We start from the raw sequence: 26,245 nt of genomic DNA on the forward strand, positions 1-26,245 counted from the left end.
ATCTAATCACATGCCTGTACCCAGCTTTTAACCTGGTGTTTTTTTTTTACTTACTCAATTTAAGTAATATCTATTGTTTCATGGACTCTAAATTTCTTTGCAGTTAATATAGATGGCTGACTTGTAAATGTGGGTAGACTCTCGCAGAGCAGATTGGCCATATTTTGTGGGAGCTCTAATAACACATTTTTAAACGTCAGCTTATGAAACAGCACCTCTGAAATGTATACTGTCACGGAGCTGGCTAGTCCGACCGACTACCTCCGCTGTCCTGTGCTCCCTTAGCCTGGGACAACACACTTTCCCCGGTTCCTCAGTCACTAGCCGAGACTCAGTGTAGGGTAAAACCAAACGAAGACTGATTTACACAACATAATAATGCGCCATGGGGTGGGGGGGGGTCTGATATTAAATTAAGAAAATGGCAGTCACTCCCTGGTTGCAGATCCTGGCTGTCTGCTGGAGATAATCCCCCCAGCCAGTGATGGGATGAAACTGCTGGGGGTAGCCACAGAAGCCTTTACAAACCCAGGGCCCATAGTCAATAGGCAGGAGGCTGGCAGTCAGGCCTCTCCAGTGGTCCCAGTGATGGAGGCTTCCGTCACATATACTATATGGACAAACATATTGGGACATCTCTTAATTTTTAATGCAATTATTTCAATTAGCCCCATTGCCATAGTTGTATAAAATCAAGCACCTAGCCATGTAGTCTGCATTTACAAACATTTGTGAAAAAATGGGTCATTCTGAAGAGCTCAGTGAATTCAAGAGTTTCACCTTTGGAATAAGTCACTTCCTGAAAATTCATGGCTGCTAGATATTCCACTGTAAGCGCTATTATTATAAAGGGGAAGCGTTCAAAAACAGCATCAACTCAGCCATGACGCGGAAGGCCATGTAAAGTCACAGAACAGGGTCACTGAGTACCGAGGCGCATGGTGGGTAAAAGTCACCAACTCTCTGCTTATTCTATTGTTGAAGAGTTCCAAAATTCCACTAGCATTGATATCAGCACAAAAACAGTGCATGGGGAACTTCATGGAATATGTCCACAGGGCCATGAACATTTACCCTGGAAATAAAAATCGGCAGGTAGTTTAAATATATTTTAGAATACACACTTCATAATGACATAACAACTGCCCCGTAAAACTCCCACCCAAACAATAGGAACCCCTGCCCTGCAACCCTGGGCCCATGACAAGGCATTCTCATCGGTGCCTGACCTCACAACTGCTTTACTAAATCTTGTGGAAAGTATTCCCAGTAGAGTGGAAGCTGCAAAGTGGGGACCAACTACATATTAATGTCTATGTATTTTGATTGTGATGTCATAAAAGTCCCTGTTGGTGTAATGGCCATTTGTCCCAATACTTTTGTCCATATAATGTACTTTAGATGACATTACAAATTAAGAATACTGGCAAATTATATAATTATATAAATTATGATGGCACAGATTCAGAAGATTCTAGAGAGGGAAGAGGAGAGCTGTTACAAGTGGTGGAACCTTTCAATGTATACAGTGTGAAATATGTAAAAGGAACTGAGAAATTGTATCACATTATGAACATATGTGTACAGTATGGGTGTGTAGATGTGTGTAGACATTTGCCAAGGGGAGAATACTAATACTTTTACTTCCATTGCTAGTCTAACTTCTCCTTCTTTACTTTGATCCCTATGGATATTATTGATTTCTTTGGTTGTTCTTTCAAACTAATTTCCTTAATAAATACAATCTGTTCATTAATTATGAATTGTAGTTCAAAGATTGTATGTGCTTTAGCCTCTTTATGTATGGGATACAATTAAACGAGAGACAAAATAGCTTATTTTGCAAAATAACTTACAGCTTATTTTTTACCTGTCAAACATCAAACACAAAGGATGTACTGACACCTATAAAAGCATTCCAGTATTTATTAGTGCATTAAAAGTGTACATGGTTTTATTTCATATATGTGTTTAGTGAGATCATTTTAATTAGAAATAACATCTGGACATAGCAAGCCAAAGATATCCAATATACTCTTAAACTCAGATAATAGGTGATTTTAGGTTTGTAGGCCACTGTGATACACTTATATCATCCAAACATCCTGAGCTCATAGAATACATTTTAGACAACAAGGGAAGGAAGAGGTATAGGTAGATTAGAATCCCAAAATAAGACTGTCCCTCGTAAATGTAATCGAGAATTATTTTACTTTGTAAACTGTACTTTCTAAAATCCTTCATTTAGGAAAGCCAGAGATATAAGAGCAATAAGTAAAAAGAAATCAAAAATAAAACAAAATACCTTAATACCTGAATTGTTATTTTTATTGTCTTTTCTTAGTTAACATGGTTCTCTACCCAGATTGTGTCCACTTGACAGAATGTTCCATTTTCTATTTCATTTAAAATCATATAAATTCACTTGGATTAGAGAAGAATTGTCACTGTTCATTTTCTTTCCTTTTTCAATGAATGCCTCTCTAACGTCTAATAAGGTTTGCACTCTTAACCCTTATAAAAATCACACTATAATATATTGAGTCACGTACACTGAGTCAGTGCTACATAACATGTTTCCCAGAGACACGGCATATACGTAGAAACAATGTACACATTGCAGATGTGGCGCGTATTATAGAATGCTTGCTATGCTGCTTATTCACTGCATGTGATACTGCATTTCAGTATTAGATGCAATCCGGGATTAACACGGCCACATCACTATCAATTCGTCCCATATACGTCAACAGGTTACGACTGACTTAAAGGTCCTGCTGTTCAACATAAAAAAAACCTTTTGGTGGTCTGACGAAGGAAATGCTGAGAAAGAAAATCTGAAGTGGGTTGCATTACTGAGCACCTCCCTGTTTGTTTTGTTTTGTGTTCTTGCTCGAGAGACTTATTTTTCAGTAAATCCACAGAGATTTTCTGTATTTTTATTTGCTTCTTTAGTGGAGCCTGGTGTGCTTTTGATAAGCCACCAAAAGTTTGTTTTATGTTGAACAGCTATTAATTACTATATATATATATATTTTCCCATGAACTTATAATTATTCATATTTTAATGTACTTTAGAAAATTCCATATTATAAATATAGATTGTATTTATATCTATTTATTTTTTATTGTTTGTTTATTCTGGTACTATTTTTAATAAAATATATTTTTTGACCATAATACATTGTAGTGGTATATTAAGATTAATACCATTTATCTTTATATTTATATTTACATTAGCGCTGTCCATTTGTTATAGTCTTTTTAAGCCTTGCTTTCTTAGTTCCCATGTTCAAACTCAATTAACCCCTTCACGACAAAGCCCATACATGTACGGGCTCACGGGCTGTATTGTCATTAATTGGTTTAAGGACAACTCGATGTCCTTAAGGGGTTGAAGCAGTATGCTAAATAAACCAATGTAACGGTGAAGATAGATGAAAAGATACACAATCAGGAGGCCAGTCTGTAGGCCAGTAATATCCACAAATTAACAATTTTATGTAATAGAAAATTCAATATCTCCTGGATGGAAAAAAATATAACAACCAAAAAAAAAGCTTTAGTAGTTTTGAAAAATTAGTTTAGTTGCACTAAAGGCAATGGAGATCACACTTCCTCTTTAAGTATATTTTTTGGCCTTGTTCTTGTTTTCCCTATTTTATTTGCTTTATAAAAGAACAATTCTTTTAGAACACATCAAGTATCTAAGTGGTCACATTGATGTACTGGCTGACAAAACAAATTGTGCTTATCTCTACAGAAGTAAAGGCTGTGTTTCTATGATGGCCTTACCGATAACAACAGATTAATTACTCAAAAGGAGGAACTGTTGTTTTAACTGTAATGTTTACAAAACCAATTTTATTTTTAAATTTAGTGTGCATATTTATCGAGCTAATACTCCTCTCATGCAGACTATACCTACAGCTTGGTACATAAGAAAAATTGTAGGAATCAACTATGTTCTTACACAAATAATAGAAAAGTGTAAAGTTCAGTGATGCAGGCATTACAAATGCTCCCAGAATTTGGTCATCTCAGCATTCTGTACTCACTTTAAAATTTTGTACAGCTAAACAACTTAGCTCTGTTTAAAATACTTTTTTTTTTACAACACAGCTTTACAAATTATGCCTGACTTTAAAATTCTAAATTGTGTTAATTATTATTTTAAATATGGAGTGCTCTATTACATCCAAAAATAACCTATAATAATAAAACCGCAAATGGGGTTAATTCCATTATGCGATTAAATAAAACAACTAACATACATTGCAAGAACAACGTGCAATTCTGGGGAATATAATTCCAATTTAAATATCCTCCAGCTACAGTACCCTCCACTAATATTGGCACCCTTGGTAGATATGTCTGTTGATTTTGCCGTATGTTTTGAATCTTTGTTCTGCTGGAAGATCCAACAATGGTCCATTTTAAGCTTTTTGGCAGAGACACTCAGGTCTTTATTTAACATCTATTGATATTTGATAGAGTCCATGCTGCCATGTGTCCTAACAAAAGGCCAAGGTCCTCTGGCAGAAAAACAGCCCCAAAACATTAAGGAGCCTCTACCATATTTAACCATGGGCATGAGATACTTTTCCATCTGGCTGCCTCTCTGTGTGCCAAACCCACCTCTGGTGTTTATTGTCAAAAAGCTCTGTTTGGATTCATCTGACCATGGAACCCAAAGCAGTTGAGTTTATTTTTGGATGAGAGTAGAGGCTTTTTTTTTTTTTTTTTTTTAAAGAGAATATCAAGCGACTCGAGGTCATGTAGGTGACATCGGTTTGTAGTTTTGGAGACTTTCTGACCCCAAGTCACAACTAATTTCTGCAATTCTCCTGCTATGATCTTTGGAGATTTTTAGCCACTTAAATCATCCTCTTCACAGTGCATTGAAACAATATAGACACATGTCCTCTTCCAGGTTGTTCATATCATATCATAAACAGGAAGTCATGGTTGAACAATTTCCTGTTCCCTGTTACCCAAGTGTACTAAAATAAAATTTCCATGGGAATATACTTGAACTATATTTTTCTCATTTGAATTTATAGGAGTGCCAATAATTAATATCCATGAGAGCAGTGTATTTTTGTGTGAAGAAAAGATCATAGGGTTAATCAAAAGACAATTTTCACAGGAGTCTTACCATGGGTACCGATATTAATGGGGGGCACTTGGGTAATTGTGGAATCTGGGGTACAACAGTATATAAACATGATCCCGTTCAACAAGCAGCCATTTTGAAATCTGATTCCATTGGGCATGGATTATTACTTTTTCCTTGGGTTTTTATTTCTTTGTCTTACTTCTTTAAATGTTATTTTTGGATAGTTCCTTATCTTGGGCATGTCAGAAATATTCTTGCTGACTCACACTATAATCGGATCAGAATTCATAGTTGTTAAGTACACACAGAATTTCAATGTAATAAACATAACCAATGTAACAAACAAGAACATAATGTAATAAGCATAACCTTCTAAATATATGCAGGAAATCCCCAAAGGAAATCCATAGTTCAGGGGCGTCCAACCTGCGGCCCTCCAGCTGCTACAGGACTACATCTCCCATCCTCCTCAGCCAGCCCCTTAGCTGAAAGAGCATTAGGGAGATGTAGTCCTGCAGCAGCTGGAGGGCCACAGGTTGGATGCCCCTGCCATAGTTGAACTGTGATGTATATGTATCATAATCCTAATCGCCTCCTAAACAGGCGTCCGCCGCCATACAGTGTATGGCGGAAGTTGACGCCCCAGGGAACCTCCCCCGGGTTAGCCCCCCCATATTAAATTTTTTTACAAAAGATCATGGCATTTGTTAGATCTTTGTTAGATCAGGTTTGATCAACTGTTTTTTTCGTTAGATCAACTCTAAAATAGGCAATATTAACAATCTTTTTCAGGGGGGGCTAACCCGTAGCCAGCCCCCCCTCAACAAAAATTTCAACAAAATGTTACTGATTATGATAGCTCTACGTTAGATCAGGTTTGATCAGACAAAATTTTTGTTAGTCTAATTACTGAGATATTGCATATTTAATGAGGGGGGGCTGGCCCCCCCTCAACTGAAATTTGGATTTTTTTTAATGGATCTTGGTAGATATTCGTTAGATCAGGTTAGATCAACAGTTTTTTTCGTTAGATCTACCACGCAGGAGGCGGAATTCACAATCCTATTTTGTGTGCGGGGGATGGGTACACATACAGTCTGGCCCCCCCTCAACTGAAATTTGGATTTTTTTTAATGGATCTTGGTAGATATTCGTTAGATCAGGTTAGATCAACAGTTTTTTTCGTTAGATCTATCACACAGGAGGCGGTATTCACAATCCTATTTTGTGTGCGGGTAAAGGGTATAAATAGGGGCTGGCCCCCCCTCAACTGAAATTTGGATTTTTTTTAATGGATCTTGGTAGATATTCGTTAGATCAGGTTAGATCAACTGTTTTTTTCGTTAGATCTACCACGCAGGAGGCGGTATTCACAATCCTATTTTGTGTGCGGGGGATGGGTACACATACGGTCTGGCCCCCCCTCAACTGAAATTTGGATTTTTTTTAATGGATCTTGGTAGATATTCGTTAGATCAAGTTAGATCAACTGTTTTTTCCGTTAGATCTACCACGCAGGAGGCGGGAATTCACAATCCTATTTTGTGTGCGGGGGATGGGTACACATACGGTCTGGCCCCCCCTCAACTGAAATTTGGATTTTTTTTAATGGATCTTGGTAGATATTCGTTAGATCAGGTTAGATCAACTGTTTTTTTCGTTAGATCTACCACGCAGGAGGCGGTATTCACAATCCTATTTTGTGTGCGGGGGATGGGTACACATACGGTCTGGCCCCCCCTCAACTGAAATTTGGATTTTTTTTATGGATCTTGGTAGATATTCGTTAGATCAGGTTAGATCAACTGTTTTTTTCGTTAGATCTACCACGCAGGAGGCGGTATTCACAATCCTATTTTGTGTGCGGGTGATGGGTATACATAGGGGCTGGCCCCCCCTCAACTGAAATTTGGATTTTTTTTTATGGATCTTGGTAGATATCCGTTAGATCAGGTTAGATCTACAGTTTTTTCGTTAGATCTACCACGCAGGAGGCGGTATTCACAATCCTATTTGGTGTGCGGGGGATGGGTACACATACGGTCTGGCCCCCCCTCAACTGAAATTTGGATTTTTTTTAATGGATCTTGGTAGATATTCGTTAGATCAGGTTAGATCAACTGTTTTTTTCGTTAGATCTACCACGCAGGAGGCGGTATTCACAATCCTATTTTGTGTGCGGGGGATGGGTATACATACGGTCTGGCCCCCCCCTCAACTGAAATTTGGATTTTTTTTAATGGATCTTGGTAGATATTCGTTAGATCAGGTTAGATCAACTGTTTTTTTCGTTAGATCTACCACGCAGGAGGCGGTATTCACAATCCTATTTTGTGTGCGGGTGATGGGTATACATAGGGGCTGGCCCCCCCTCAACGAAAATTTTGATTTTTTTTAATGGATCTTGGTAGATATTCGTTAGATCAGGTTAGATCAACAGCTTTTTTCGTTAGATCTACCACGCAGGAGGCGGTATTCACAATCCTATTTTGTGTGCGGGGGATGGGTACACATACGGTCTGGCCCCCCCTCAACTGAAATTTGGATTTTTTTAAATGGATCTTGGTAGATATTCGTTAGATCAGGTTAGATCAACTGTTTTTTTCGTTAGATCTACCACGCAGGAGGCGGTATTCACAATCCTATTTTATGTGCGGGTGATGGGTATACATAGGGGCTGGCCCCCCCTCAACTAAAATTTTGATTTTTTTTAATGGATCTTGGTAGATATTCGTTAGATCAGGTTAGATCAACAGCTTTTTTCGTTAGATCTACCACGCAGGAGGCGGTATTCACAATCCTATTTTGTGTGCGGGGGATGGGTACACATACTGTGAATGCAGAGAATAAAAAAATATTGAAAGTTATCTATACATTGTGTTAGGCAAACTGCAAGAAAATGCCTAAATTCGGAGAAAAATGTGTTTTAAATGTGTCTGCGGAGTCTGTTATTTATGACATTACCTCATACCTCCCAACATCTCGGCAAATTGGGACGCTGGCGCGCATGTGCATTGCTGCCATCACTCTTCCTAAACTGTGAAGATCAGAGTGTCAGCGTTACCGCGCATGCGCGCTAGTGCTGTCACTGAAGCTGGCAGTGTTACTGCGCATGCGTACAATGCTGAGCATGTCCAGTAGTCGTTTTCTGGTGACCCAGGCACCAGAGAACACGATCAGGACCCGCAGGATTCTGAATCCCGAATTCCATGGAACAGAGGTAGAGCTCAGCGGGACAGAGCCTCCAAATCGTGACTGTACTGCATTAATCGAGACAGTTGAGAGGTATGCACCTGTGGCTTGATGTGCAAATGAACAGGCATGGATATGTAAAATCAAAAGAAGATTGTGAGTAGATAGATCTAACGAAAAAACAGTTGATCTAACCGGATCTAACGAATATCTACCAAAATCCATTAAAAAAAATTCCAAATTTCAGTTGAGGGGGGGCCAGACCGTATGTGTACCCATTACCCGCACACAAAATAGGATTGTGAATACCGCCTCCTGCGTGGTAGATCTAACGAAAAAAACTGTTGATCTAACCTGATCTAACGAATATCTACCAAGATCCATAAAAAAAATCCAAATTTCAGTTGAGGGGGGGCCAGACCGTATGTGTACCCATCCCCCGCACACCAAATAGGATTGTGAATACCGCCTCCTGCGTGGTAGATCTAACGAAAAAAACTGTAGATCTAACCTGATCTAACGGATATCTACCAAGATCCATTAAAAAAAATCCAAATTTCAGTTGAGGGGGGGCCAGACTGTATGTGTACCCATCCCCCGCACACAAAATAGGATTGTGAATACCGCCTCCTGCGTGGTAGATCTAACGAAAAAAACAGTTGATCTAACCTGATCTAACGAATATCTACCAAGATCCATTAAAAAAAATCCAAATTTCAGTTGAGGGGGGGCCAGACCGTATGTGTACCCATCCCCCGCACACCAAATAGGATTGTGAATTCCGCCTCCTGCTTGGTAGATCTAACGAAAAAAACTGTTGATCTAACCTGATCTAACGAATATCTACCAAGATCCATTAAAAAAAATCCAAATTTTAGTTGAGGGGGGGCCAGCCCCTATGTATACCCATCACCCGCACACAAAATAGGATTGTGAATACCGCCTCCTGCGTGGTAGATCTAACGAAAAAAACAGTTGATCTAACCTGATCTAACGAATATCTACCAAGATCCATTAAAAAAAATCCAAATTTCAGTTGAGGGGGGGCCAGACCGTATGTGTACCCATCCCCCGCACACCAAATAGGATTGTGAATTCCGCCTCCTGCGTGGTAGATCTAACGAAAAAAACTGTAGATCTAACCTGATCTAACGGATATCTACCAAGATCCATAAAAAAAATCCAAATTTCAGTTGAGGGGGGGCCAGACCGTATGTGTACCCATCCCCCGCACACAAAATAGGATTGTGAATACCGCCTCCTGCGTGGTAGATCTAACGAAAAAAACAGTTGATCTAACCTGATCTAACGAATATCTACCAAGATCCATTAAAAAAAATCCAAATTTCAGTTGAGGGGGGGCCAGCCCCTATGTATACCCTTTACCCGCACATAAAATAGGATTGTGAATACCGCCTCCTGTGTGATAGATCTAACGAAAAAAACTGTTGATCTAACCTGATCTAACGAATATCTACCAAGATCCATTAAAAAAAATCCAAATTTCAGTTGAGGGGGGGCCAGACTGTATGTGTACCCATCCTCCGCACACAAAATAGGATTGTGAATACCGCCTCCTGCGTGGTAGATCTAACGAAAAAAACTGTTGATTTAACCTGATCTAACGAATATCTACCAAGATCCATTAAAAAAAATCCAAATTTCAGTTGAGGGGGGGCCAGCCCCCCCTCATTAAATATGCAATATCTCAGTAATTAGACTAGATCTAACAAAAATTTTGTCTGATCAAACCTGATCTAACGTAGAGCTATCATAATCAGTAACATTTTGTTGAAATTTTTGTTGAGGGGGGGCTGGCTACGGGTTAGCCCCCCCTGAAAAAGATTGTTAATATTGCCTTTTTTAGAGTTGATCTAACGAAAAAAACAGTTGATCAAACCTGATCTAACAAAGATCTAACAAATGCCATGATCTTTTGTAAAAAAATTTAATATGGGGGGGCTAACCCGGGGGAGGTCCCCAGGGAGGGGGCAGACACGGCCCCTGATGCTGGTGCAGAAAGCAAACATAGGTTGCTTTCTGCACCCGTTTGAAGTCATGATGTCAATTGTCATTAAGGGGTGAAAGGTGTCAAGATCTGTGGCAACATTTAAATACATTCCACAACTTGTGATTGCAATGGGAGGTTGTCAAGATCTGAATTCTTTTTTTTCCTATAAAAGGAAAAAAAACTCTGCCTTCTAGTTAATGTTAGTCATATTGTAACCAGGATTTTTTGTGGTATTGGCACAGTAAAGGCTTCTTTCTGGCAACTCGACTATGCAGCTCATTTTTGTTCAAGTACCGGCGCATTGTGCTCTTAGGAACAACCACACCTTCTTTTTCCAAAGCAACTTATATTTCTTCTGAGGTTACCTGTGGGTTTTTCTCTGTATCCTGAACAATTCTTCTGGCAGTTGTGACTGAAATCTTTCTTGGTCTACCTGACCTTGGCTGGGGTATCAAGAAATCCCCAAATTTTCCATGTGATTGAACATTACTGACTTGCATTTTCAAGGCTTTGGAGATCTTTTGATATCCTTTTCCATCTTTATAAAGTTCCATGTCCTTGTTATGCAGGTCTTTTGACAGTTCTTTGCTCCCTGTGGCTCAGTATCTAGTCTGCTCGGTGCATCCATGTGAGAGATAGCAAACTCATTGACTATTTACAAACACACATTAATTGCAATTTAAAAAGCCACAGGTGTGGGAAATGAACCTTTAATTGCAAGTTTAACCAGTGCGTCTCACCTTGCATGTCTGTAATATGGCCAAGCATTTAATGGTATGTAAACTTTTGATCAGGGCCACTTGGGTGATATCTGTTATCATTATGATTTAAAAAGAAGTCAGTTACATGATAATAACTAGCTTCATATGATGAATAGCCTTGAATAAAAGACTGTTTTTTTTTTTGCATAATCATTCATATTTTTAAACTTAATGCCAACATTCCACAATGTCTACCAGGGTATGCAAACTTTTGAGCACAACTGTATACAAAGCCACACAAGCGACATAAGACAATTTACTCTTGTTGTAGTAGTATTTACCATAAGGGAGAGAGTGAAAAATCTTCCTGCACATGATGTACTTTGCTGCACCCTGTTGGCAGGGTTCTGTTTAGACCCAAGTGATTTCAATAGTAGTGCTTTCCTGCCACTGATTGTCTTTTAAAGCTGCCAATCAATGACAGGAACATATGCCTATTGAGTATGCCACTGTTTGACAGTTTATACAAAAAGATATTACAATGGAATAGATTAGTATTGTGGTTGCCTCTTTTGTGAAGAGAAGCTCTTTTAATGCTTTTCCATGAAGTCCCTTTTGACAACTATGTGTTAGATAGGACTGGGAAACATGCAGTTTATTATCTGCCTACCAAATGTCTTTTGGGCTGCAGCATTACTGACAATTGAGGACAGGCTTGTCCCAAGGCTATACAATGACAATATTCCCATGTCTTAGTACCACTTGTCATTTTTTGGAATGTCCAAATTCATGAAAGAATGAAACCAAGTAAAAATTACTACACTTGCCCCCTTGTCAGCCACCTTGTCAGAATATTCTCAAGTTTTACCCAGGGGAGAAATAATACATCATTTAAATGCAAAGTATGCAGGTGATTTAAAAGGATGTGCTAATTATTTTTATGCATCCTTTGTTAAAATCTAGCAGCTACTTTTAGAAAGGTTGTGGCTGTATATCGTTCTAAGAATTACAGTAAAAAAATACTTTTAGCAAAGGATATAATTGCATCAGATTAACCTTGGATTTACTCATGAGGAAAATAAATGGGCAATAGGGTGGATGAATGGGCAACTTTTAATGGAAACTTGCAAGTGAGCTAGCCTTAACAACCTTTTTTGGTGCACTTGCTATCCATTACATTGTACAATGAAAAACAATATATTTTTAATACCAGGGCTTACAAATCCTTACATTCTTACGTTCAACACTGACCCACAGGCTCCCGTAATCAGCTCTGATGTCTGGAGCCTCCACTCAAAATCCAAATAGGTACCAGAAATACTTATAGGGACTTGTAGGGCTTTCTAATGTGCTGAGAACTCCTGAGGAAATACACTATCGACAAACAGATCTAATAGGTATTATAAATCTTTTTATAACTTTGTAACTAAACAATAAAAACAAAAGGAGAGAAAAAAAAGTAAAGCTTAACCTCACCTCTGGCTTGTGCCAGCTGACTATTTTTATTCATAAGAGAAGTCCCTTACCGCATTCATCTATACATACAAATTCATGTATCATATTTATTTATTTACGTATCAAAATATAGTTTAAACTAGTAGAATATAGTTTATTGTAGTATATTCTGTCAAAAATAATAGGTAGACCTATTAGATTAAAAATAAAAACGGGCTAAAATAACTTACAATAAGGAATATTATTTTCTTCTGAAAAATAAAATGCTCAAATCAAGTAATTTGTGGGTAACATCATATTTTATGTAAATGTAGCCTTTAGAAACATAATCTTGCATGACATTAGTTAAAAGGAGAGCGTCTCACTTGTGATAATGCTAGTAACAACCTCATAAATGGCATCTGTTAATCTAATGAGACTGATTAGAAGCGTTCAAACAAATAATTGCAATTAGTAATGATATCATTATATAAACTTTATATCAACATTAAATGACTGGTATTATTAGCTACTGTTAAATCAGGGTTACTGAAACTACCACTAAATGCAGTGTCCATAGGCTAAATAAATATATACCATACCATATGTAAAACCTAAGACTTTTTATATTTGCATGAATGACCTGCTTTTGCTACTGGTTTTCTCTGCTTTGACAGGCACAGTGTTTTGTATCTAAACAATCTTACTGTTAACCGATACATAATTTAGCCAAGGCCATCTTTATACCTAATGGAATCTGTGGTTGGGGCGCATTCCCTACCTTCAATGCCCCCATTAAGCTCCTGAACAGTTCCTGAGTAACAGACCTTTTGACACAATATCCAAGGTTGAGGTAGGCCAAAAGACAGCTGCCCTTTTTTGCCATGCTTTAATGACAACTTTGGATATGGTGTAAGCTAACACTATGTGCAAATTCATTATGCACCATGGCATTGCATACATGATCTCTTCAATAACATTAGTGTTCTAGCGCGAGAACATTTTTCCTAGGAAACCTAGATTTAATTCTTTTACATTTTATTGTCAGTATTATTAATGCATTTAGAGTGATAACTAAGGTGCACCTCAGCCATCATGTGTAATTTATATGGTGTTCCTCATGTAAATATATGCTGACCTCTCCTGCATTCTGCAAATACATTTACCCCTTAGCCTGCCCAACAATTAATATGTTATGTGCAGGAAATATTATTGACCTGAAAATATCACCTTGAACATGTTATGCCTACCTCCAGTCAGTTTGAGCGATCCCCCCACCCACTGCAACACACCCGGCACATTATGATTGACATTAACCCTTTGGAGAGGTCTCAAGCCCTGATTTGTCAGATGGAAAGATTAAAATCCCCCTTGTCCACCACCTTGGAACTCAAAGGGTGCAAACTGCGTGAAAATAAGATAAATCTAGGAGGACATTCAGCACTATCAAGTATAAGGCATACCAGGGGGCACAGTGGCATATAGAGGGTATATGGAATATTTGGGTAGGGAAGAGTAGATTATCTGGGGGGCACAGTGGCATATCGGGGGGCACAGTGGCATATAAGGGGTATAAGGCATATCTGGGGCAGAGGGGCATATCTGGGGTATAAGGCATAGCAGAGGGCACTATGGCATATAGGGGGGTATAAGGCATATCTGGAGGGACAGATTGGCATATCAGACGGGCAGAGTGGCATACCTGGGGGGACAGAGTGTCAAATCTGGGGGTATAAGGCATATCTGGGGTATAAGGCATATCAGAGGGCACTATGGCATATAGAGGGTATAAGGCATATCTGGAAGGGCAGAGGGGTATATCTGGGGGTATAAGGTATATATGGGGAGGGTGGAGTGGCATATCAGGGGGTAAAAGGCATATCAGAGGACACAGTGGCATATCAGGGGGGTATAAGGCATATCTGGGAGGCAGTGTGGCAAGCCTGGGCTCAGATGTGCATAACTGGGAGGGCAGGTTGGGAAATAAAAACAAGAAATCAAAGTTTTTTATTCTGCTGCTTGTTTTTAACATCCAGTTATTTTAAATAAACAAAAACATGTACATTTATTTTTTTATCCGATAAATTGAAAAAGTAATCGGCCAACTAATCGATAATGAAAATAATCGTTAGTTGCAGCCCTAACATACATACTCTCACCCCAACCAACTACATTTTTTTGAATACATTGCCATCAGGAGTTTTTGGGGTCTTTTTTCCATTTGTGTTGGACTTTCTTAAAAATAAATTATTTTATTTTTAGAGTGGTCCCTTTTTTGAGAATGAGAATGGAAGATGGTGAGTAAAATAATTACAGATAGACAGAAGCATTGCATCAAGTCAAAACTATAACTGGTTTGGGAACTAAAATTGACACTATATAAAATTCTTAATTTCTACATTTTTTCAGCAAGTGCTAGAATAACTACTCTTTAATAACTTTATTACAATGTTACCTAATACAACTTGCAATCTATCAATTGTGGATCTAATAAAATAGAAACTAACCACATATCACAGATTTTGCAGGGGCAGTTTTAGTTATCAAAAATGTGAGCCTGGATAACATTGTTAAATGCAATCCAAGATATTATTTTATGCAAGCTGGCAGGCTGGTGAGTCAGAAAACCACACAATGCTCCCAAGGGCTATACGTATATAAATTATACATTGACCATGTATTTTTTATTATCTTATGTGTCTGACATTCTCAGTTTTTCCCAGTATACACAAGGTACTTCAACAGGTTATTTTCTATTTTTAAATGAAGCACAGATAAATATTGTATCATTGCTATGTTCTGTCTCCATAGGGATGAATTCTCTTGACTACTATCTGTTATATGAAAAGAGATCCTGAAAAATGTGCTATATATTATAATTTAATATTACATTCAATTCAATACCATGTAAGCCCAACAAGGTTTTTGAAGGTACGTGACATGGACCTAAAAAATAGGATTGCTAAAATGTCAAATAATGCCTCACTAATTTTAACTGGTCTTTAGAACAGATAGCTTAAGTCCTTTAACAGACATGTTAAATTTTGAATCAATTATTTCCCCAAACACCAACATTGCAGTGACATTACATTTCCATGTGCCAATCTCAACCTAACGACCAAGAGGCACTAACACTTTAGGTATGTACTCTCTTTGCCCTCTCCGACCAAGTTGGATGACTTTTTTTTTGTTTTAACTTTTTGTTAAAAGTATGCCAACCTAGTGCGGTTATATCAAAAGTGAGAACAAAAGCCTAAAGGCCTTGTGTGGCTGGGATAACTTCCCCCGTATGCGATTGTAAGGTGGACCCCAAATTGGCACCTTGGGCCCATGGTCTGTCAATCCTGCTCTGACAAAACACAATCAATTGGCCAGATCTGAATCAATGCAAAACATAACAACTACCTTCACTCCGCTATTTTGACTATTATGGTTGGTGGTCAATTGCATAGTTTAATACAATTTTTTTGACCATTCTCTGGTTATAGTAATTGGTTTGCGAGGTATGAACAACTACTTTGCATCACAAATGTATTTTGACTGAGTAATAATCCAGCTGAACATAAGGCTTTGTGTTATATCTTTGTAACGTGTAAAGAAATAATTTCACAATGAATGCTCTGTAGTGTATTTCTAAAATCATAAGGTCTAAAGAAACCACAAATGCTAACAATAACCTACAAAATATAAACGACTGTGTTTTAAGAACATGGAATATCAAATATATTTTTGTATTAATTTATTAAAGTGTCTTCACTGTATGGAAGAATTCTTCCAATTTAAACGAAGGCAATCAAAGCTAGCTCAACAAATGATTAAGGAAGCTATTCTTTAAAGATAATAAAGAATTGTAAAAGTGTATAGAAAAAAAACTGTAGATAACAGAAAAAATTCAATATTGGCAGACTTTCAATGTAGTTATACATATATATATATATATATATATATATATATTTCTTTTATTGTTTGAGAAAAATGATTTTCCTTCAACATCTTAAAATTAATTGATTTGAATTTGAACGAACACTTGTTCAGTTCAATGAACAGGCACATTGATTCAAGCTGGTCAGGAATAGGATAATTATTCTAACTCATAAACAAGTACGTCTATACAGAATATTTTTCGGTAAAAATAGCAGAGTATTATTTCAGCCTTGTATTAGATTTAACTATGACAAATTACAGAGATCAAACATGTCAATTAGGATATGTGATTTTCATTTTAGGTTTCAAATTATATGAGTATGGGACATAAACAGATAATAATGGGAACATTCTCTGTAATTTGATGAGCGTGGTAATCGGTATAACTACAAACTGCGGTATGTGTCCTGCATTACATACTTAATGAAAAAGATGGTCAGGGTGTGAACATTCCCTTTTAATATATACCACAATGTGATTGTTTTTTTTGTATAGACTTCAGAAGTGGAGACCCATGTAGAAACATAATAGTTAATGGTTGGATAGGCTGGTGTATGAGTAGACTTGGGAGAATCATACTTTTCAGGGCCTTGTCCTACTATTTAGTAAGACAAAGTAGTTGTTGGGACTACTGCTGAGAGTTTCTTTCCTATGTTATCAAGTAAGCTGTAAGCTAACGGAGAAAAATATACTAAACATAATATTCAGTCAACTCGTTCAGATACCGAAATAATGTAACACCAAAACACACATCTTAAATAACAGATATAGTTTATTTCATCAAAGATAACAAAAGAGCATATGTGACTTGGGGGGGAGCCCATGTCATCATCAACCAATGCCCATAATCAAGGGTACACAACAGCTGGATATGAAGACACTATGCAAATACTATCTCCATCACACTGTGTCCCAAGAAACTGGTACAGCAAATAGAAAGATAAGAAAGAGCTGCAAATAGAAATAACAGATGCATGAGCACTAAGGACACATAGAAACGACAACTTCTGTCAAATAAGTGCTGCACATCCATGATTTATCAGTGGCTGGCTTTCAAGTGCATTGGCAGATTTTCAATGCCCAGTTTTGACTGGAAGCTTAGCTTGCCTAGGACTAGTCCAGGATTCAGTCCGGGATATGTGCATGATAATGCCTTACACCAACAGTCTACTTTCTGAACCAGCTTCCTATTCTGTGTCTCAGGAGCAGGCTAGGCTAGGCTAGGCTAAAACACTGTAACTAAAAATGGGAAAATGTCAAAGCAGAGATTTACCGTTTGCTATTTTTAGACTTTGTAAATGATCATGCTGAATTCCTATGTTAACTAGAAGCAATAAATATGGCATGCTAGAATAGTATAGATACGTGTATCTATCCATGTGTACAGATTCAGTGTTGCCCAATACGTACAAAGTTATTTATATTCATTACAAATGTTATTCTACATCCAGATGTGCAGGGCTTATAAATAGGGGATTCAAGTAAATAATAAAAGGTTGTTAGGTCAGTAAAATTGCATTCTGTCGTTATGAACTTTTTAATCAGAACTGATTTTGTAACCTGTAGCTTTTGCATTCAAGAAATCTTTAGTGCAATCCAGAATGATTTCTAATTTAATGCCTTTGTGAGGCACCAGCAGGACATTGGTTGACTCCAAGTACGAACTAACAAAAAGGTCAGACGTTTCAAATGCATGGTAGACCAAAAATAAAGTTTAATAATATATCTAAAAAATATAGAAGACTAAAGTAAGAGAAGGGAAGAAAAAAAATATTTTTCATGGATATGGGTAGCTGTTTGGTAGCACTACACACTTACTTTAAAATACCAGTGCAAGATTTTAGAAATGCAGAACGACATAGTATTCGATAATAAATTATAACACATAGTAGTATATTACCTTAAATATATCTGAATATCTAATTAAAATTATTCTATGAAAGAGAGCCCTGCAGATATCTATAAATACTTCTGTAGATTGCGTGGAGAGATCATGTAACATGAGGACCCGTTCAGGAAGGATGGGATGGACATGCAGGCAGCTGTGGTTGCTGCCCTGGGTAAATCCTAGGGCAGTGGTTCTCATAAGTACACCTGGCAACAGGGGAGGGCTGGTAGCCTAAGGCCGGGGGGCAAGTCCAGTGAAGTGGCTCTGCCCCCTCGCACTCACCTTTCACCCCTCACGCTGCTCCCATCACTATGCGGCCATCAGACTGCTGGAAAACTTATCTGAACGGCCGCTGGGTGCTGATGCCGCCGGCCGGCGGCATCAGCACCCAGCGTCCGTTTAGATTCGATTTCGGGCGGCCTGGGGGGCAATTGCCCCCCGGCCCAGCCCGCCCCTGCCTGGCAATACCATATAAATTACCGTATTTGCTCGATTATAAGACAAGGTTTTTTTCAGAGCAAATGCACTGAAAAATACCCCTCGTCTTATAATCAAGGTCATCTTCTAATCAGACCTCGATTAGGTTGCCAGGCTGCTTACCGGTGCTTTGGTTGCGATCAGCGTCTCTTCTTCTAGCAGCAGGAGAACAGGAAGCTACTAGAGTGTCACATAACTCTGCCTCCCCCCTCATTCCTCTGGGGGCGGGGTGATGGTGGTAGCATGGCATAGGGAGGCTGTACTCACACTCCTATCATCCCCAGGTTCCAGCATGTACTGGCTTAATAGGAGTGTCATTGCTCTTAGCAGTTATATATATACATATATATACCTCCAGAAATGCCATTTAACCCCCTATATGCCACTCTGCCCCATGATATGCCTTTTAACCCCCTATATGCCACTCTGGCATATAGAGGGTTAAAAGGCACATCATGGGGCAGAGTGGCAAATAGTGGGTATAAGGCATTTCTGGGGGCAGAGTGGCAACCCTTGGGGCAGATGTGCATAACTGGGGGGGCAGGTTGGCAAATAAAAGGAAATTAAAAAATATATATATTTTTCTCAATCATAGCTTTTATTAGATATGAAAAAAATGTTTACAAGCATTAATATTTACTAGTAAAACTTTTTTTTTTTAGGGTAGTCTTATATTCAGGCTTTTTGTTTTTTTCCTAAATTAATATTTAGATTTTGGGGGGTCGTCTTATAATAGAGCAAATACGGTATATTTATCAGAGGAGGACTGGCATCATTTAGCCCTGAATGTTTTCAGTCAGCTGCATATTAGAAACTTTTTTTGTTTCAAAGGAAACAGCCCATAAAGGCAAAGTGCCTTTATGCATGTCTTCTCCCAAGGAGTTTGCTTTAGTTTATTTTCGGCACAAAAATAATTCTATTATTGCATATCATTCACATTGTGCTTTGAACAAACGCTATTCTCTTGTGCCAGCAGCGCTCTATGAAATGAGTTTTGAAGCAGCTGGCATCCCTTGCAAAAATCAATTAAAAATATGTGCAAGCCATGTCAAAAATCTTTATGCTTACTTAGATCTACAAAAAAAAGTATGATTTAGATTCATTTTTGTTTAAAATGGCATGTGTTATGCAGCTTTGCATTTTGGGTTTTGGTACCTAATTTATAGAAAATATGTTACAAAAAGACCACTTTTGAATGTCATTCAATGATATGGATTAAAAAAAAAATTAAATATGTTGTTCAGCTATTGTAGTTGTCACTGACTCTAATACATTGCAAGGGTAAGCCAGCAGAATAACTTAATTGTATTTTGCTGTTGTAATTTATGTTGCAATGCAATTTGCTAGTGTGTTCATCTATTCTGGAGATCTTTTGCACTTGAAGGATAATAAAATATGTACTATTTCTTGGCAGACAAAATGCACTGCAGCGTATTTAGTATAGCATGCCAGCGTGATCACAAAATACACTAGTTCAGAACTATAACAAACTTTTTGACAGAGCCTGAATTACAACATTGGAAATAACTCTTCTGTTTTGGTGTAAGTATGCACAAGTCATAAGGAACAAGTTTTCGATAGATAGAAAATAGAAAATGTATTTCTCAACATAAGTAAAACTGCTGAGAATACAAAAGGTTTGTGATATCCAGTCCGCACTTTCATTGTCTATAATAAAGGTAAAGTATGATAAATATCTATATTTTTGTAAATATAACAAAGAACATGCTGTCAAGGAGGGGAATTGTTGTCCTGAAGGGAGAAGTCGCTTTTGGCGGAGAGGGACAACCTGAGGTCCCTGGTCGGTCCGTCACACATGTGCTTAAACATATTGAATTGACCTATTAAGAAATTCTGGGTACAGAGAACTGTGGTGGTGCTATGTTAAATTGTTATCTTTGGAGAGGACAGCTACCACAGAAAAATCTAATTAGTACAGTAGGACTCGAGTTATCAGAGCACCAAGGCAACCACCCTGATAGCTTTTTAATATTTATCTTAAGTGGATCTGTCAGAAGGATTGAGTGGCAAAACTGAATTGTTTTTGCTGAACGGATGAAATACTGAAAACATAAACCCTAATGAACACTTGTCAAAAAGGGTGCTCTCCATAGGGTCATGTCATCTAAAATAACATCACCACAAATCGGACTATGAAACTGGTTGTACCAAAAGTTACCTTATATCTTTAATTATTGGATCATGGGGGTGGATGACCAGAAAACGGGACACTGAAATATCAATAGCAAAGAAATCTTGCTTCCAAACCAGATACAATCAAGACACCTTTAGTATTTCCTGATATAACCCAAAATATATAATCAATTTTGAAGAAACTAAATATCTTAGCTGTTGGTATAATTTTGACTTCAATATATTTGATGTTCTACTGAGAATATCACCTGTAGATCCCTATATATATATATGTATATATATATATATATATATATGTATATATATATATATATATATATATATATATATATATATATATATATATGTAATTGTGGATTCAACTCAGCTTAAACATTACATTACGTTTTATTTATAAAGGTCCAGCATAGGCACCACTAAATGTAGCAGAACTTTAATCAGAAGCAATGAATTTTAAAGTAATCTGGGGTAAATTTTAGCCACCTTAATAAGTCCAGTTTGTGCAGAAAATGTGCCTGGAATATAAATGTGTTTTTCATAAACTGAACTGAGAAAATAAAATGGATCAAATATCAAAGGAAACTTTAGGTGGAATTTCAAACTTATAGTCTGCAACTTAGTAACAGGACCGGCCAAAGACATAGTGCCGCCTGTGGCAAAGTTTGAAATGCCGCCCCCCTCCCTGCTGACGCCACTGCTCATTATCTATCCTCCCACCCCTCCCTCCCTATTATCTACTTCACTTATGTACTTCACTTACCTTCCAGCAGTCCTGCGGCGAGTCCCCCTGCTCTGCCGCGGTGCGTGCTGCTTCACTGCTGAGAGCCAGAAATAACGTCATATTCCGGCCCTCGGCATTACAAGCCGGCACTGAGACCGAGCTAGAAGGCTCGCAGATGAGAGAGAGAGGGGCGCAGAGCGGGTACTGAAAAAGTTGATAAGCGAAAACCACTCGGTGCACCTCTCTCTCCTCCTCAAAAAGTGCCGCCTCTTCAAAAGTGCTGCCTGGGGCAATGAAATAATAGATCAACATAAGAGCAAACACAGGATGCATAATAATTTAAGTATATTGATGGAGATACAAATATACATCATATACTATTTCGGCAGTAAAGCTAAAGCTAGACGCTTAAAACTAGACGCTTAACTGAGTTGAGTTGTTGCAAGTTCAGAAAAACAAGGAACTCTTGGATTCATTTACCCATGATTTGCAACCCCCTCCTCATGTGCAAGGTGGCATGCAAGTCATAAAACATTCCCCTCTCTGACAGTTAACATAAAAAATGTTAATAATATAGTTCCCAGAACCCCATGGCAGGGGGTCAAAGATTTCCACTCTTTTCTCCAACCTGTGTACAGTGGGTAATTAACAACCTTAGGATGCTCCTCCTCTCAACCTAATTTGCAGCTCAGTGGGATAGGGGTTAAAAGTTGTGAAAATACCCTTTGGAATCCATGGAGCTTATTTCGTGCCTCTCTTCCCTTCCATGCTGTAAATAGCTTTGCACACTTTAAAATAGTGTGGGAGCATGTATACCGTATTTGCTCGATTATAAAAACAAGGTTTTTTCCAGAGCAAATGCTCTAAAAAATACCCCTCGTCTTATAATCGGGTCGTCTTATAATCAGACCTCAAATAGGTCTCACTATGAGACTAAGATCCAGATCCCCCGCAGCGATGCAGGGGACCTGGATCTTCCTGTGTTATGCCCCCCCAACTTACCGGTGCTTCTGCGCAAATCGCATAGAGCTCTACACGCTGCCCGGGCTAAGCACCGAGGACTCAGATGCAGGGGACCTGGATCCTCCTGTGTTATGCCCCCCCAACTTACCGGTGTTTCTGAGTCCCCGGTGCTTAGTCCGGGCAGCGTGTAGAGCTCTACGTGATTCGCGTAGACAACTTCCGCTCAAGCATTCAGATGTAGACTTGCTTGTGGGCTTTGGATCATTTTCCTACTGTGTAACCCAGCTTGAGCTTTAGGTTGCAAACTGATGGCCAGACATTCTCCTTCAGGATTTTCCGGTAGAGAGTAGAATTCACAGTTCCATCAATTATGGAAAGCCACCCAGGTCCAGAAGCAGCAAAGCAATCTCCAAACCATCACACTGACACCACAGTGTTTGACTGCTGATATGTTCTTATTGTGGAGTGATGTGTAGCTTTACGCTAGGTTTAATGATACCCATGTTTTCGAAAAAGTTCCACTTTTGACTCATCAGTTCACATAATATCACCCCAAAGGTTTGAAGTTGCTGCCGGGTTATGTTTGCGGAGATGTCATTTCTGCAGATGGAATTTGTGAGTTTTTTGGGGGCCAACTTATCTGCACTTGTATTTTAGTAAAGTCTTGTGACATACAGTTCTTCAATAGAGAAATTTAAATAAAATGTAATTTTAAAGATTGAATATCGAAGATAGAGTAGAGAAGAGAGAACATAGAAGAAGATACCGAAGTGGAAGTTGTCTGCAGAACCAGAAGTGGGCAAAACATTTAGAGAGTCTGTGAGAGAGAGTGAATGAGAGTGAGAGTATGCGGCTGAGAGTGTGAGTGAATCTGGACCCACAAATTTTGGTCGAAAATTTTGTGCTTTTTGCCCGAATGTACCAAAATTCAGTTAATTTGTGACTCTTGTGAATCCAAATGCACAAGTCTAGTCTTTACTGATATAGATACTCCTTTGGGCTTTCTTTTTGAATAAAAAGACTGAATTTTACAGATGTCTAAAATGTCGGAAAAATGGAAAATAGCTCAGTGCTTCTTCTATAAGACTATACATCATGCTGCACTTGCAAAAGATTTGTACTTATTATGCATTTTTTTAAAATCAATGTTTATTACTGTTTTCAGGACAAACATAAAACATGATTTAACAAGAGAAACAGCATTAAGAGGTGGGAGGAGATAAAATAAGGTCGGACAAAGCAGTATCGTACCAAAACAGATTGATGCATTGTTTGGGGGCTGTACAATCTTTGGTCTATTTGGCTGAGGATGGTCTAGGTTGCTTGTAGGGAAGGAGAATGTCCATAGGGCACATGGGGGGGGTTGAGCAGTAAGATGCAAAATTCATACAACATGAAGCTGAGATGGTCTAGGTTTGTGAGGCACAAGAGAGGTAGTGGGGGGGGCAGGGTGTTCAATATATCACCAGATAACATTTCTAAATGTTGAAATAGATACAGTACCATAACGGTCTGTCTAACATTGAACTTAATACCAGTGGTGGAGTATCCAGTCTATGTTAGTGTATTTCAGGCCCCTTCTAGAACCTGAGGGGGGTTAACGGAACCATGAGGTAGGAGAGGGGAATACAGTAGGACAGGATAAATAATTCACATGCCATGACAGAGCATTGTACATAATTGACATTATGACTATGACTAGACTATGATTTAGCTTGTGAAGGTGAAATGCATGAGACTGTGTTCTCTTCATGTCATAACACTTTTATTATATTAGAATAAAGCTTGGATTTTATTCTGTACAGTGATGGTGTCATTTTGGAATTTATTAAGTAACCACTTGGCAAATCTTGGTTGGTGAGTCTAGGTGCTATGGGATTAGTAAAGTAAGTTTTTTGGGTAACAGCCACTGTCCTTCACTGTCCAAGATCCTTCATCAGGCAGGAATATTTCTCATGGATGTTTAGGTCTTTTGCATTAATAGATGAGTCACTTAACAGAGTGAGGTTGGGCAAATTGGGAAAATGAAGAGGAAGGAGAGGGGTAAGAAAGAAAAATGAGGGGGTGTAATTAATTAAATGGGGGACTGGGCAGGGGGATGGTGAAGGGGAAAAAAACTAGAAGTATTGAGTGACCTGCAAGTACCACACTGTTTAGTAGCCACTATTAACTTTTAGGGTGAGACCACCCCCTTAACAAGAGGAACTCCACCCCACCGCCATCCCTTAAATGGAGATTGTGAAAAAATAATGGGAGAATTCAATCCTCAAATATTCATTACATAAACTTAACACAGCAATCCAGGCATAACAATCTAGGCATCTAATGGTAGTAGTAAAAAAAAATCACTGGTGCTGGAGTCTAACTTGATTCACCTCAACTTGAGTTGTAAAGTCAAATTCCAGATAATCTACTATATCAAGTAGCCCAGTTGGGAGTATATGTAAATAAGAGAGCTCATAGTGTAAAGCTAGAGGGTCAGAGCTTTAGGTATAATGTAAGGAGGTTTTAAAAGGATGGTACCCGAATGGATCAGCCCTCCATCAGGAATGATAAAGGCAAATATAGTGAGGAATTTAATATTCATGATAGCTTTATGCCTATCCAATGCATGTTTAACACAAAATCAAGGACTGGTTAAGATCTGAGTCTTATTTCAGGAAGAATGGGCAGACTAGACGAACCAAATGGTTCTTATCTGTGGTCAAATTGTATGCTTAACTAATCCTGTCTGTATATTATCCTATACATCCTGTATATAGTCTCTACCATACGGATTTAATGTAATGATTCAGGGTTAATTAAATCAATGTTGGATTTCCATTGTGTCTGCACATATGTTCATACCTTAATATCATAATTTCATACATCATTACCATTCAATGTTGGTGAGTATCCAACCGTTGGTATCACATACACATTGCAGCAAGAGAGCTTGTGCAAACTAGACTACAAGAAATAGGTGCATTGTCATAATTATTTTAAGAACTGATTATAATTTTCCTGCAACACAGGTTCATCATAATCATTATATGAAATAAAAGAAAATAAGGACATTGTCTTGGTTCTGTTTATTTTAAACACACAAAAGCCCAGTAACCGACAGATTTTCATTCACTACAAAAACCCATTACCTATAACATACTAAATGAAATTATAGCATCCAGAAACGTTCAATTTTTCCATATATATAAAAGCTGCATACTGCAAGTACTATTATAAATTTAATTCATAATAGATAATGGCCATAATATATTCCAAATTTAGAAATGGCAAAATAGCTTATGTTTGAGTTAGGTGCCTTCAAACAATAAACACACAGAGCCATTTTTTGAATGTACATCAATATACATACAAAAATACAACAGCTAAATGCTCACCTTTTGTCTTGATGTATACCTATCGTTAAAGTCTTGATATTTTTAAATTAAAAAAAGCCTGTGAGTGCATTTCACCACCATTCAAAAGTTTAGGTTCACTTAAAAATGTCCTTTATTTTGGTAAGAAAAGCAAAGTGTGTCATTTAAAGTGACATTAAATACAGTGTAGACCTTTTTAGTATTGTAAATGACTACTGGAGCTGAGAATGGCTGTTTTTTTTTTTAATATCTTCATAGGCGTGCAGAGGCCCTTTATCAGCAATCATCGCTTCTGTGCTCTA

The sequence above is a fragment of the Spea bombifrons genome, chromosome 2, assembly GCF_027358695.1.
Source record: "Spea bombifrons isolate aSpeBom1 chromosome 2, aSpeBom1.2.pri, whole genome shotgun sequence".
Taxonomy (NCBI): Eukaryota; Metazoa; Chordata; class Amphibia; order Anura; family Pelobatidae; genus Spea; species Spea bombifrons.